This window comes from Lactuca sativa, chromosome 4 (genome assembly GCF_002870075.4).
Source record: "Lactuca sativa cultivar Salinas chromosome 4, Lsat_Salinas_v11, whole genome shotgun sequence".
In the NCBI taxonomy this organism is placed as follows: Eukaryota; Viridiplantae; Streptophyta; class Magnoliopsida; order Asterales; family Asteraceae; genus Lactuca; species Lactuca sativa.
Genome location: NC_056626.2, coordinates 314,285,748 through 314,301,059, shown reverse-complemented (window position 1 = coordinate 314,301,059; position 15,312 = coordinate 314,285,748).

The window sequence follows — 15,312 nt, the reverse complement described above, 5'->3', positions numbered from 1 at the left end:
AGAAATGTCGAACAGAAACGTTGTTCATACAGCCTTTGATTTAATTAGACATGTTGGTCTATCGTTCATCATGATGTAGACATATTCATCATCTAATTCAATACGATGATCAGCTTTGTAGAGTTGCCCAACACTTATTAAATGGTGTTTTAAGCCTTCAACATAGGCAACCCTTTGTATCAAGAAACTTCCATTCATCAAAACACCATAACCTTGTATAGTTCCGTTTGCATCGTTTCCAAAAGATACATGACCACCATGTGTGACTATCTTAAAGTAACGAAGGTATTCAACCCTTCATGTCATGTGTAAGGAGCAAGCGCTATCAATGAAGAATTCCATTTCAAGATCCTCCTCGCATATTTCCTTCACAATCATTCAGTTACTTTGGGCACCCGAACTTGTTTGAGGCCCACAACAACATAGTGTAACACCGTAAATTTCAAAAGAATTTTTCACATTTTTAAAACATAATTTCACTCATTAATATTATAAAATCTCATTGTTCACATATCAATTCATAACTACAGCCCAAGATGATAATGTATAAAATATCCTCAAGTGTGTGTACTGATCATGCCGGCGCCTTCTGAGGATCATCACTGGTAGTTGAAACACATAACACGAAACACTGTAAGCATAAATGCTTAGTGAGTTCCACAAAATACCATATGCAACACGTATTAGCCACTTGAGGCTATTACTCTGTAGGCCCTCTGGCTCTAACTCTATGGACCCTCGTGTCGTAACTCTATGGACCTTCCGGTCCTAACTTTGGAAACTCTTGCATACACACAGCATAATCATATAGTAATAATGCAGTGCAGCATATCACATTCATAGCATACAATGTGAACGGTCAAACTTTGACCAGACTCGTCGAGCGCACTCGGGCGACTCGACGAGTCCGCACTGGTCCTCTGAATCCTTCTAAGCCTCACTTGGCCCGACGAGTTCCCTCTCCACTCGCTGGGTTACTCAGAAACGAATCGCAGGGCAACCCCGACTCGACTCGTCGAGTCCACTTATGAACTCGGCGAGTTGCTCCCATAACAACACTCATCCGACCTCCTGAGGTCAGATCTGCTTCTCTAATCTATAGATCTGACTTCCCCATGACCATTAACCATGTAAAGGTCGAATCTTGCTACACATGCATTGCACCCAAGGCTAATTTTGGTAAAATCCCTTCTAACATGGCAAACTATGTCCATTTCCTCCATGGAAGCATATAAAGCATAATGGTTCAGGCTCTCTAGACCTCAAAACGTCTAGATCTAGAGTTTAGCACTTAATGGGACCCTATACTCAACTAAACAAGCCAAAAAGGGTATAGAAAACCCAAGATTGAATGTCCTTAATCAAAACAGAAGAATAGGATTGAATAGCTACCTCAAAACTAAAGATCCAAGCTGAAAACCCGCTGAAATGCAATCTTCTTGACCTCCCCTTGCTGGAAACATTTTCTCCTTTGCATAATCACACCACAAATGGTAAAAGAAGCTCAATCTCTCTCACAACTCGCTCAAGATCAATAGTGTATCTCTCTCTGGACTGGTAGCCGCAAATGAGGGCTATAAGGTCCTTTAAATAGGGCATAGGTCTAGGGATTTAGGGTTTCAGTCGTCAGCACGGACTCGTCAAGTCCAACCTTACCGACTCGTCAAGTCCCTTCAATTATTAGACACCGAACGACGATCCTACTCGACGATTCCAGGCGTCAACTCGTCGAGTACCTCTCTTAACTCCAAAAATAAATGATAAAATATAATACCTGGAAATCCGGATGTTATAATTCGCCCACATTAGAATCAGACTTCGCCCTTGAAGTCTTACTCCGCAAGCAACTCTCGATGCTGCTCACGCATCTCCAACTCCGGCTGCCAAGTCAACTCGGACCCTTTCCGATGTTGCCACCGGACCTGCACCAGGGGCAACTACTTGATTGATTTATTAAAAAAAACATAATTATTTGGTAATGATTTGTTTATCTAAAAAAAAAGAAGAGAGTAATTATACATGCAACCAGGACAAATAAACGTTACGTATATAATCTGTACCTATGTCCATAGAAAAATTCAGTCCCGATAGAAACTAGTTTTTGTGTTATACCAAGAATACATGAACATTCACATACTGAATAAGCTTGGCTTGCTGAATCAGCTCGCCTTGCTAAATTAAGCAGACTTGCCTCATCAACTTGAAGAATATGAGAAATCACCAAGCCATTTGGTTTTAGACTTGAAAAATATGGGAAGTATAGTGTACAACTCCAAAGCTTAGCTGTGACATTGACTTTTAGCAACTTCCAAAGGAATAAACTGGACTTCATGTTTTATTTTGGCTTAGGGTATTCAAAGGAGGTAGTCTGATTACCTGATTCCATAAAGCAATTGTCCCATGAAGATACTTGTTAAAATTTCCATAACTTTGGAGGTGATGTGTAGGCGCAAAATCGTTATTCAAGAAAACCCAATAGGCAGGCAGTAGATCCTCCAACAAACTAGTAAACAGCTTCTGTGATACTACACACACCTTAATGGGGGTATTTTGGTCAAAATTTCCATTCAGCAATGAGATCATGATTCTGAGCACTAGATTGGTGCTACAAATGTATCCAATCTTCCTTTTCATATATACACTTTAAACAATATTAGTTTCAATAGGATGTGTGCATTACGAAAATATTTTGACTACTTACTGCAAAAGGTTAACAACATAAACCAATTTCCTTTTTAAAAAATATTTTGACTACTTGATGCACAAACGTTAAAAATATAAACTAATTTCCTTTATAAGACATTTAAAGATGGTTATTCTAAACATCACAAGTTAAGAATATAGTGTTAGTTTCCAAGAAATTAAGAAATTATGTTCTTGATTATTCATACGACAATTAAATTATAAATAATGTGGTACAAATTAAGCCTTAGCCGATTCTGATTCCTATGACCATGACTTGGGTAAAAAATAAAATCACCTCTTTAAATTTATGTTCCTAAAAACCTGTATAAAAAATCAAGCCTGGTTCCTTACACTAGTTTCGATTTGTAAATCCTTGTTTACCCGACCCTAACGGACCAATACCCATATTACATGAAACGCGCATAAAACAATTTTTAAAACCCAAAACCCAGACCGGTATTGCGAATTATAGTTCATACAATTACGGTTCCGGTCCTATTTTCTGGTTTTCAATCTCATCCTTGTAGTACAATCTTATAATTGGAACAAGTGAAAGTATGAAGCTATAGAAGAGAGTAATATCGATCATTTGTTTACTTTTGTTTTCCACACTCACAAGCAGAGCATAATGTGGCATTTTCAAATTTTAGGTGAGGTAATCCTGGCACCATTTCACCAATAACCAAGTTATCGATATACAAAAAAAAAGGTGAGCAAGTTTTTGGTGCCACGCTGAATTTGATAGAAAACATGGTTGTGGTTTACCGATGACGAGAGAAATGTCGAACAGAAATGTTGTTCATGCAACCTTTGATTTAATTAGACATGTTGGTCTATCGTTCATCATGATGTCGATGTATTCATCATCTAAGTCAATACGATTATCATCTTTGTAGAGTTGCCCAACACTTATTAAATGGTGTTTTAAGCCTTCAACATAGGCAACCCTTTATATCAAGAAACTCCCATTCATCAAAACACCATAACCTAGTGTAGTTCCGTTTGCATCATTTCCAAAAGATACAAGACCACCATGTGTGACTACCTTAAAGTAACGAAGGTATTCAACCCTTCATGTCATGTGTAAGGAGCAAGCGCTATCAATTAAGAATTCCATTTCATGATCCTCCTCGCATATTTCCTGCACAATCATTCATTTACTTTGGGCACCCGAACTCGTTTGAGGCCCACAACAACATAGTGTAACACCGTAAATTTCAAAACAATTTTTCACATTTTTAAAACATAATTGCACTCATTAATATTATAAAATCTCATTTTTCACATATCAATTGATAAATACAGCCCAAGATCGTAATGTATAAAATATCCTCATGTGTGTGTACTGATCATGCCGACGCCTTCCCGCGATCATCACTGGTAGTTGAGACACATAACACAAAACGCTGTAAGCATAAATGCTTAGTGAGTTCCACAAAATACCACATGAAACACGTATTAGCCACTCGAGGCTATAACGCTGTGGGCCCTCAGGCCCTAACTCTGTAGACCCTCAGGTCCTAACTCTATGGACCTTCTGGTCCTAACTTTGGAAACTCTGTCATACACACAGCATAATAACATAGTAATAATGCAGTGCAGCATATCACATACATAGCATACAAGATACATAGTCACGTAACTCTGGTTATAACTCAAGGTAAAGTATAGTGAGAAGACTCACCTCGGGAAATCTCGAAGAATCTCGGACATGGAAATACTGAACTAGTCTCCGCCTAATCACATAAATAATTACTCTAATCAATATGACTTTGAAAGGCTAGAATAATGCCCTCTAAGTTCTTTAAGAAGGGTAAAAGACCATTCTACCCCTATAATGGCTCAAAATCCTTAGCATTGACTAATCCCTAAAAGTAAACGGTCAAACTTTGACCAGACTCGTCGAGCGCACTCGGGCGACTCGGCGTGTCCGCACTGGTCCTCTGAATCCTTCTTAGCCTCACTTGGCATGACGAGTTCCCTCTCCACTTGCTGGGTTACTCAGAAACGAATCGTAGGGCAACCCCGACTCGACTCGTCGAGTCCACTTATGAACTCGGCGAGTTGCTCCCATGACAGCACTCATCTGACCTCCTGAGGTCAGATCTGCTTCTCCAATCTAGATCTGACTTCCCCATGACCATTAACCACGTAAAGGTCGAATCTTGCTACACATGCATTCCACCCAAGGCTTATTTTGGTAAAATCCCTTCTAACATGGCAACCTACGTCCATTTCTTCCATGGAAGCACATAAAGGAGAATGGCATAGGCTCTCTGGACCTCAAAAGGTCTAGATCTAGAGTTTAGCACTCAATGGAACCATATACTCAACTAAAAAAAGCCATAAAAGGGTATAGAAAGCCCTAGATTCAATGTCCTTAATCAGAACAGAAGAATAGGATAGAATAGCTACCTCAAAACTGAAGATCCAAGTTGAAAACCCGCTGAAAAGCAATCTTCTTGACCTCCCCTTGCTGGAACATTTTCTCCTTTGCAAAATCACAACAAAAATGATCAAAGAGGCTAAATCTCTCTCATAACTTGCTCAAGATCAATAGGGTATGTATCTCTGGTTCGGTAGGTGCAAATGAGGGCTATAAGGTCCTTTAAATAGGGCATAGGTCCGGGGATTTAGGGTTTCAATCGTTAGTACGGACTCGTGAAGTCTACCCTTACCGACTCGTCGAATCCCTTCATTTATCATTCACCGAATCGCGATCCTACTCGATGAGTCCAGGCGTCAACTCGTGGAGTACCTCTCTTAACTCCAAAAATAAATGATAAAATATAATACCTGGAAATTCAGATGTTATAATTCTCCCACACTAGAATCAGACTTTGTCCTCGAAGTCTTACTCCGCAAGCAACTCTAGATGTTGCTCACGCATCTCCAACTCCGGCTCCCAAGTCAACTCGGACCCTCCCCGCTGTTGCCACTGGACCTGCACCAGGAGCAACTCCATGATTGATTTATTTAAAAAAACATAATTATTTTGTGACGATTGATTAATTTAAAAAAAGAAGAGAGTAATTATACATGCAACCAGGATAAATAGATGTTATGTATATAATCTGTACCAATGTCCATAGAAAAATTCAGTCCCGATAGAAATTAGTTTTTTTGTTATACCGAGAATACATGAACATTCACATACTGAATAAGCTCGGCTTGCTGAATCAGCTCACCTTGCTAAATTAACCTGACTTGCCTCATTAGCTTGAAGAATATGAGAAATCACCAAGCCATTTGGTTTTAGACTTGAAAAATATGGGAAGTACAGTGTACAACTCCAAAGCTTGGCAGTGACATTGACTTTTAGCAACTTCCAAAGGAATAAACTGGACTTCATGTTTTATTTTGGCTTAGAGTATTCAAAGGAGGTAGTCTGATTACTTGATTCCATAAAGCAATTGTCCCATGAAGATACTTGTTAAAATGTCCATAACTTTGGAGGTGATGTGTAGGGGCAAAATCGTTATTCAAGAAAACCAAATAGGCAGGCAGTAGATCCTCCAACAAACTAGTAAACAGCTTCTATGATACCACACACACCTTAATCGGGGTATTTTGGTCAAAATTCCGATTCAGCAAAGAGATTATGATTCTGAGTACCAGATTGGTGGTACAAATGTATGCAATCATCCTTTTCATATATAAACTTTATACAAATTAGTTTCAATAGGATGTGTGCATTACGAAAATATTTCGACTACTTACTGCATAAGGTTAACAATATAAACCAATTCCCTTTTTAAAAAATATTTTGACTACTTGATGCACAAAGGTTAGTAACATAAACTAATTTCCTTTATAAATCATTTAAAGATGGTTATTTTAAATACCACAAGGTTAGAATATAGTGTTAGTTTCCAAGCAATTAAGAAATTATGTTCTTGATTATTCATACGACATTAAATTATCAATAATGTGGTACAAGTTAAGCCTTAGGCGATTCTGATTCCTAGGACCATGACTTGGGTAAAAAATAAAAATACCTCATTAAAATTATGTTCCTAAAAACCTGTATAAAAAATCAAGCCTGGTTCTTTACACTAGTTTCGATTTGTAAATCCTTGTTTACCCGACCCTAACGGACCAAAACCCATATTACATGAAACGCGCATAAAACAATTTTTAAAAACCAAAACCCAGACCGGTATTGCGAATTATAGTTCATACAATTACGGTTCCTGTCCTATTTTCTGGTTTTCAATTTGATCCTTGTAGTACAATCTTATAATAGGAACAAGTGAAAGTATGAAGCTATAAAAGAGAGTAATATCGATCATGTGTTTTCTTTTGTTTTCCACACTCACAAGCAGAGCATAATGTGGCATTTTCAAATTTTAGGTGAGGCAATCCTGGCACCATTTCTCCAGTAACCAAGTTATCGATATACAAAAAATTGAAGTGAGCAAGGTTTTGGTGCCACACTGAATTTGACAGAAAACATGGTTGTGGTTTACCGATGACGAGAGAAATGTCGAACAGAAACGTTGTTCATACAGCCTTTGATTTAATTAGACATGTTGGTCTATCGTTCATCATGATGTAGACATATTCATCATCTAATTCAATACGATGATCAGCTTTGTAGAGTTGCCCAACACTTATTAAATGGTGTTTTAAGCCTTCAACATAGGCAACCCTTTGTACCAAGAAACTCCAATTCATCAAAACACCATAACCTTGTATAGTTCCGTTTGCATCGTTTCCAAAAGATACATGACCACCATGTGTGACTATCTTAAAGTAACGAAGGTATTCAACCCTTCATGTCATGTGTAAGGAGCAAGCGCTATGAATGAAGAATTCCATTTCATGATCCTCCTCGCATATTTCCTTCACAATCATTCAGTTACTTTGGGCACCCGAACTTGGTTGAGGCCCACAACAACATAGTGTAACACCGTAAATTTCAAAACAATTTTTCACATTTTTAAAACATAATTTCACTCATTAATATTATAAAATCTCATTGTTCACATATCAATTCATAACTACAGCCCAAGATCATAATGTATAAAATATCCTCATGTGTGTGTACCGATCATGCCGGCGCCTTCTGAGGATCATCACTGGTAGTTGAAACACATAACACAGAACACTGTAAGCATAAATGCTTAGTGAGTTCCACAAAATACCACATGCAGCATGTATTAGCCACTTGAGGCTATAACTCTATAGGCCCTCTGGCCCTAACTCTATGGACCCTCGTGTCTTAACTCTATGGACCTTCCGGTCCTAACTTTGGAAACTTTGGCATACACACAGCATAATCACATAGTAATAATGCAGTGCAGCATATCATATTCATAGCATACAAGATACACAGTCACATAACTGTGGTTACCACTCAAGGTAAAGTATAGTGAGAAGACTCACCTTCGGAAATCTCGAAGAATCTCGAACTTCGAAATACTGAACTAGTCTCCGCCTAATCATATAAATAATTACTCTAATCAATATGACTTTCAAAGGCTAGAATAATTCCCTATAAGTTCTCTAAGAAGGGTAAAAGACCATTCTACCCCTATAATGGCTCAAAACTCCAATTATTGACTAATCCATAAAAGTCAACGAAGTCAACGGTCAAACATTGACCAGACTCGTCGAGCGCACTCGGGCAACTCGGCGAGTCCGCACTGGTCCTCTGATTCCTTCTAAGCCTCACTTGGCACGACGAGTTCCCTCTCCACTCGCTAGGTTACTCAGAAACGAATCGCAGGGCAACCCCGTCTCGACTCATTGAGTCCACTTATGAACTTGGCGAGTTGCTCCCATGACAACACTCATCTGACCTCCTGAGGTCAGATGTGCTTCTCTAATCTATAGATCTGACTTCCCCATGACCATTAACCACGTAAAGGTCGAATCTTGCTACACATGCATTGCACCCAAGGCTTATTTTGGTAAAATCCCTTCTAACATGGCAAAGTATGTCCATTTCCTCCATGGAAGCATATAAAGCATAATGGTTCAGGCTCTCTAGACCTCAAAATGTCTAGACCTAGAGTTTAGCACTTAATGGGACCCTATACTCAACTAAACAAGCCAAAAAAGGGTATAGAAAACCTAAGACTGAATGTCCTTAATCAAAACAAAAGAATAGGATCGAATAGCTACCTCCAAACTGAAGATCCAAGCTGAAAACCCGCTGAAATGCAATCTTCTTGACCTTCCCTTGTTGGAAACATTTTCTCCTTTGCATAATCACACCAAAAATGATCAAAGAAGCTCAATCTCTCTCACAACTCGCTCAAGATCAATAGTGTATCTCTCTCTGAACTGGTAGCCGCAAATGAGAGCTATAAGGTCCTTTAAATAGGGCATAGGTCCGGGGATTTAGGGTTTCAGTCGTCAGCACGGACTCGTCAAGTCCCTTCAATTATTAGACACCGAACCGCGATCCTACTCGACGATTCCAGGCGTCAACTTGTCGAGTAACTCTCTTAACTCCAAAAATAAATGATAAAATATAATACCTGGAAATCCGGATGTTATAATTCTCCCACACTAGAATCAGACTTCGCCCTTGAAGTCTTAGTCTGCAAGCAACTCTGGATGCTGCTCACGCATCTCCAACTCCAGGACCCAAGTCAACTCAAACCCTCTCCGATGTTGCCACAGGACCTGCACCAGGGGCAACTCCTTGATTGATTTATTTAAAAAAACATAATTATTTGGTAATGATTTATTTATTTAAAAAAAGAAGAGAGTAATTATACATGCAACCAGGACAAATAGACGTTATGTATATAATCTGTACCAATGTCCATAGGAAAATTCAGTCCCGATAGAAACTAGTTTTTTTGTTATACCGAGAATACATGAACATTCACATACTGAATAAGCTTGACTTGCTGAATCAGCTCGCCTTGCTAAATTAACCTGACTTGCCTCATCAGCTTGAACAATATGAGAAATCACCAAGCCATTTGGTTTTCGACTTGTAAAATATGGGAAGTACAATGTACAACTCCGAAGCTTAGCTGTGACATTGACTTTTAGCAACTTCCGAAGGAATAAACTGGACTTCATGTTTTATTTTGGCTTAGGGTATTCAAAGGAGGTAGTCTGATTACCTGATTCCATAAAGCAATTGTCCCATGAAGATACTTGTTAAAATTTCCATAACTTTGGAGGTGATGTGTAGGTGCAAAATCGTTATTCAAGAAAACCCAATAGGCAGGCAGTAGATCCTCCAACAAACTAGTAAACAACTTCTGAGATACCACACACACCTTAATGGGGGTATTTTGGTCAAAATTTCCATTCAGCAACGAGATCATGATTCTGAGCACCAGATTGGTGCTACAAATGTATGCAATCTTCCTTTTCATATATACACTTTAAACAATATTAGTTTCAATAGGATGTGTGCATTACGAAAATATTTTGACTACTTACTGCAAAAGGTTAACAACATAAACCAATTTCCTTTTTAAAAAATATTTTGACTACTTGATGCACAAACGTTAAAAATATAAACTAACTTCCTTTAGAAGACATTTAAAGATGGTTATTTTAAACACCACAAGGTTAGAGTATAGTGTTAGTTTCCAAGAAATTAAGAAATTATGTTCTTGATTATTCATACGAAAATTAAATTATAAATAATGTGGTACAAATTAAGCCTTAGCTGATTCTGATTCCTAGGAGCATGACTTGGGTAAAAAATAAAAAATACCTCTTTAAATTTATGTTCCTAAAAACCTGTATAAAAAATCAAGCCTGGTTCCTTACACTAGTTTCTATTTGTAAATCCTTGTTTACCCGACCCTAACGGACCAAAACCCATATTACATGAAACGCGCATAAAACAATTTTTTAAACCCAAAACCCAGACCGGTATTGCGAAATATAGTTCATACAATTATGTTTCTGGTCCTATTTTCTGGTTTTCAATCTCATCCTTGTAGTACAATCTTATAATTGGAACTAGTGAAAGTATGAAGCTATAAAAGAGAGTAATATCGATCATTTGTTTTCTTTTGTTTTCCACACTCACAAGCAGAGCATAATGTGGCATTTTCAAATTTTAGGTAAGATAATCCTGGCACCATTTCACCCGTAACCAAGTTATCGATATACAAAAAATTGAGGTGAGCAAGTTTTTGGTGCCACACTGAATTTGATAGAAAACATGGTTGTGGTTTACCGATGACGAGAGAAATGTCGAACAGAAACGTTGTTCATGCAGCCTTTGATTTAATTAGACATGTTGGTCTATCGTTCATCATGATGTAGATGTATTCATCATCTAAGTCAATACGATGATCATGTTTGTAGAGTTGCCCAACACTTATTAAATGGTGTTTTAAGCCTTCAACATAGGCAACCCTTTGTATCAAGAAACTCGCATTCATCAAAACACCATAACCTTGTATAGTTTTGTTTACATCGTTTCCAAAAGATACATGACCACAATGTGTGACTACCTTAAAGTAACGAAGGTATTCATCCCTTCATGTCATGTTTAAGGAGCAAGCGCTATCAATGAAGAATTCTATTTCATGATCCTCCTCGCATATTTCCTTCACAATCATTCAGTTACGTTGGGCACTCGAACTTGTTTGAGGCCCACAACAACATAGTGTAAAACCGTAAATTTCAAAACAATTTTTCACATTTTTAAAACATAATTTCACTCATTAATATTATAAAATCTCATTGTTCACATATCAATTCATAACTACAGCCAAAGATCATAATGTATAAAATATCCTCATGTGTGTGTACTGATCATACTGGCGCCTTCTGACGACCATCACTGGTAGTTGAAACACATAACACAAAACATTGTAAGCATAAATGCTTAGTGAGTTCCACAAAATACCACATGCAACACGTATTAGCCACTCGAGGCTATAACTCTGTAGGCCCTGTGGCCCTAACTCTATGGACCCTCGTGTCGTAACTCTATGGACCTTCCGATCCTAACTTTGGAAACTCTGGCATACACACAGCGTAATCACATAGTAATAATGCAGTGCATCATATCACATTCATAGCATACAAGATACACAGTCGCATAACTCTGGTTACCACTCAAGGTAAAGTATAGTGAGAAGACTCACCTCGGGAAATCTCGAACTTGGAAATACTGAACTAGTCTCCGCCCAATCACATAAATAATTACTCTAATCAATATGACTTTCAAAGGCAAGAATAATTCCGTCTAAGTTCTATAAGAAGGGTAAAAGACCATTCTACCCCTATGATGGCTCAAAAGTCCAAGCATTGACTAATCCCTAAAAGTGAACGGTCAAACTTTGACCAGACTCGTCGAGCGCACTCGGGCGACTCGGCGAGTCCGCACTGGTCCTCTGACTCCTTCTATGCCTCACTTGGCACGACGAGTTCCCTCTCCACTCACTGGGTTACTCAGAAACGAATCGCAGGGCAACCCCAACTTGACTCGTCGAGTCCACTTATGAACTCGGCGAGTTGCTCCTATGACAACACTCATCTGACCTCCTGAGGTCAGATCTGCTTCTCCAATCTAGATCTGACTTCCCCATGACCATTAACCATGTAAAGGTCGAATCTTGCTACACATGCATTCCACCCAAGGCTTATTTTGGTAAAATCCCTTCTAACATGGCAACCTACGTCCATTTCTTCCATGGAAGCACATAAAGGAGAATGGCTTAGGCTCTCTGGACCTCAAAAGGTCTAGATCTAGAGTTTAGCACTCAATGGAACCATATACTCAACTAAAAAAAGCCATAAAAGGGTATAGAAAACCCTTGATTCAATGTCCTTAATCAAAACAGAAGAATAGGATCGAATAGCTACCTCAAAACTGAAGATCCAAGTTGAAATCCCGCTGAAAAGCAATCTTCTTGACCTCTCCTTGCTGGAACATTTTCTCCTTTGCAAAATCACAACAAAAATGATCAAAGAGGCTAAATATCTCTCACAACTTGCTCAAGATCAATAGGGTATGTCTCTCTGGTCTGGTAGCTGCAAATGAGGGCTATAAGGTCCTTTAAATAGGGCATAGGTCCATGGATTTAGGGTTTCAGTCGTTAGTACGGACTCGTGAAGTCTACCCTTACCGACTCGTCGAATCCCTTCATTTATCAGTCACCGAATCGCGATCCTACTCGACGAGTCCATGCGTCAACTTGTGGAGTACCTCTCTTAACTCCAAAAATAAATGATAAAATATAATACCTGGAAATTCAGATGTTATAATTCTCCCACACTAGAATCAGACTTTGTCCTCGAAGTCTTACTCCGCAAGCAACTCTAGATGTTGCTCACGCATCTCCAACTCCGGCTCCCAAGTCAACTCGGACCCTCTCCGCTGTTGCCACTGGACCTGCACCAGGAGCAACTCCTTGATTGATTTATTTAAAAAAACATAATTATTTTGTGACGATTGATTTATTTAAAAAAAGAAGAGAGTAATTATACATGCAACCTGGATAAATAGATGTTACATATATAATTTGTACCAATGTCTATATAAAAATTCAGTACCGATAGAAACTAGTTTTTTTGTTATACCGAGAATCCATGAACATTCACACACTGAATAAGCTCGGCTTGCTGAATCAGCTCGCCTTGCTAAATTAACCTGACTTGCCTCATCAGCTTGAAGAATATGAGAAATCACCAAGCTATTTGGTTTTAGACTTTAAAAATATGGGAAGTACAGTGCACAACTCCAAAGCTTGGCAGTGACATTGACTTTTAGCAACTTCCAAAGGAATAAACTGGACTTCATGTTTTATTTTGGCTTAGGGTATTCAAAGGAGGTAGTCTGATTACCTGATTCCATAAAGCAATTGTCCCATGAAGATACTTGTTAAAATGTCCATAACTTTGGAGGTGATGTGTAGGGGCAAAACCATTATGCAAAAAAACCCAATAGGCAGGCAATAGATCCTCCAACAAACTAGTAAACTGCTTCTGTGATACCACACACACCTTAATGAGGGTATTTTGGCCAAAATTTTCATTCAGCAACGAGATCATGATTCTGAGCACCAAATTGGTGCTACAAATGTATGCAATCTTCCTTTTCATATATACACTTTAAACAATATTAGTTTTAATAGGATGTGTGCATTACGAAAATATTTTGACTACTTACTGCAAAAGGTTAACAACATAAACCAATTTCCTTTTTAAAAAATATTTTGACTACTTGATGCACAAACGTTAAAAATATAAACTAATTTCCTTTATAAGACATTAAAAGATGGTTATTTTAAACACCACAAGGTTAGAATATAGTGTTAGTTTCCAAGAAATTAAGAAATTATGTTCTTGATTATTCATACGACAATTAAATTATAAATAATGTGGTACAAATTAAGCCATAGCCGATTCTGATTCCTAGGACCATGACTTGGGTAAAAAATAAAAATACCTCTTTAAATTTATGTTCCTAAAAACTTGTATAAAAAATCAAGCCTGGTTCCATACACTGGTTTCGATTTGTAAATCCTTGTTTACCCGACCCTAACGGAACAAAACCCATATTACATGAAACGCGCATAAAACAATTTTATAAACCCGAAACCCAGACCGGTATTGCGAATTATAGTTCATACAATTACGGTTCCTATCCTATTTTCTGGTTTTCAGTCTCATCCTTGTAGTACAATATTATAATAGGAACAAGTGAAAGTATGAAGCTATAAAAGAGAGTAATATCGATCATTTGTTTTCTTTTGTTTTCCACACTCACAAGTAGAGCATAATGTGGCATTTTCAAATTTTAGGTGAGGCAATCCTGGCACCATTTCTCTAGTAACCAAGTTATCGATATACAAAAAATTGAGGTGAGCAAGTTTTTGGTGCCACACTGAATTTGACGGAAAACACGGTTATGGTTTACTGATGACGAGAGAAATGTCGAACAGAAACGGTGTTCATGCAGCCTTTGATTTAATTAGACATGTTGGTCTATTGTTCATCATGATGTAGATGTATTCCTCATCTAATTCAATATGATGGTCAGCTTTGTTGAGTTGTCCAACATTTATTAAATGGTGTGTTAAGCCTTCAACATAGGCAACCCTTTGTATCAAGAAACTCCCATTCATCAAAACACCATAACCTTGTATAGCTCCGTTTGCATCGTTTCCAAAAGATACATGACCACCATGTGTGACTACCTTAAATTAAAGAAGGTATTCAACCCTTCATGTCATGTGTAAGGAGCAAGCGCTATCAATTAACAATTCCATTTCATGATCCTCCTCGCATATTTCCTACACAGTCATTCAGTTACTTTGGGCACCCGAACTTGTTTGTGGCCCACAACAATATAGTGTAACACCGTAAATTTCAAAACAATTTTTCACATTTTAAAAACATATTTTAATTCATTAATATTATAAAATCTCATTGTTCAAATATCAATTAATAACAACAACCCAAGATTGTAATGTACAAAATATCCTCATGTGTGTGTACTGATCATGTCGACGCCTTCCCGCAATCCTCACTGGTGCCTGAAACACATAACACAAAACACTGTAAGCATATATGCTTAGTGAGTTCCCCAAAATACCACATGCAACACATATTGGCCACTCGAGGCTATAACTCTGTGGGCCCTTTGGCCTTAACTCTGTGGACCATCGAGTCCTAACTCTGTGG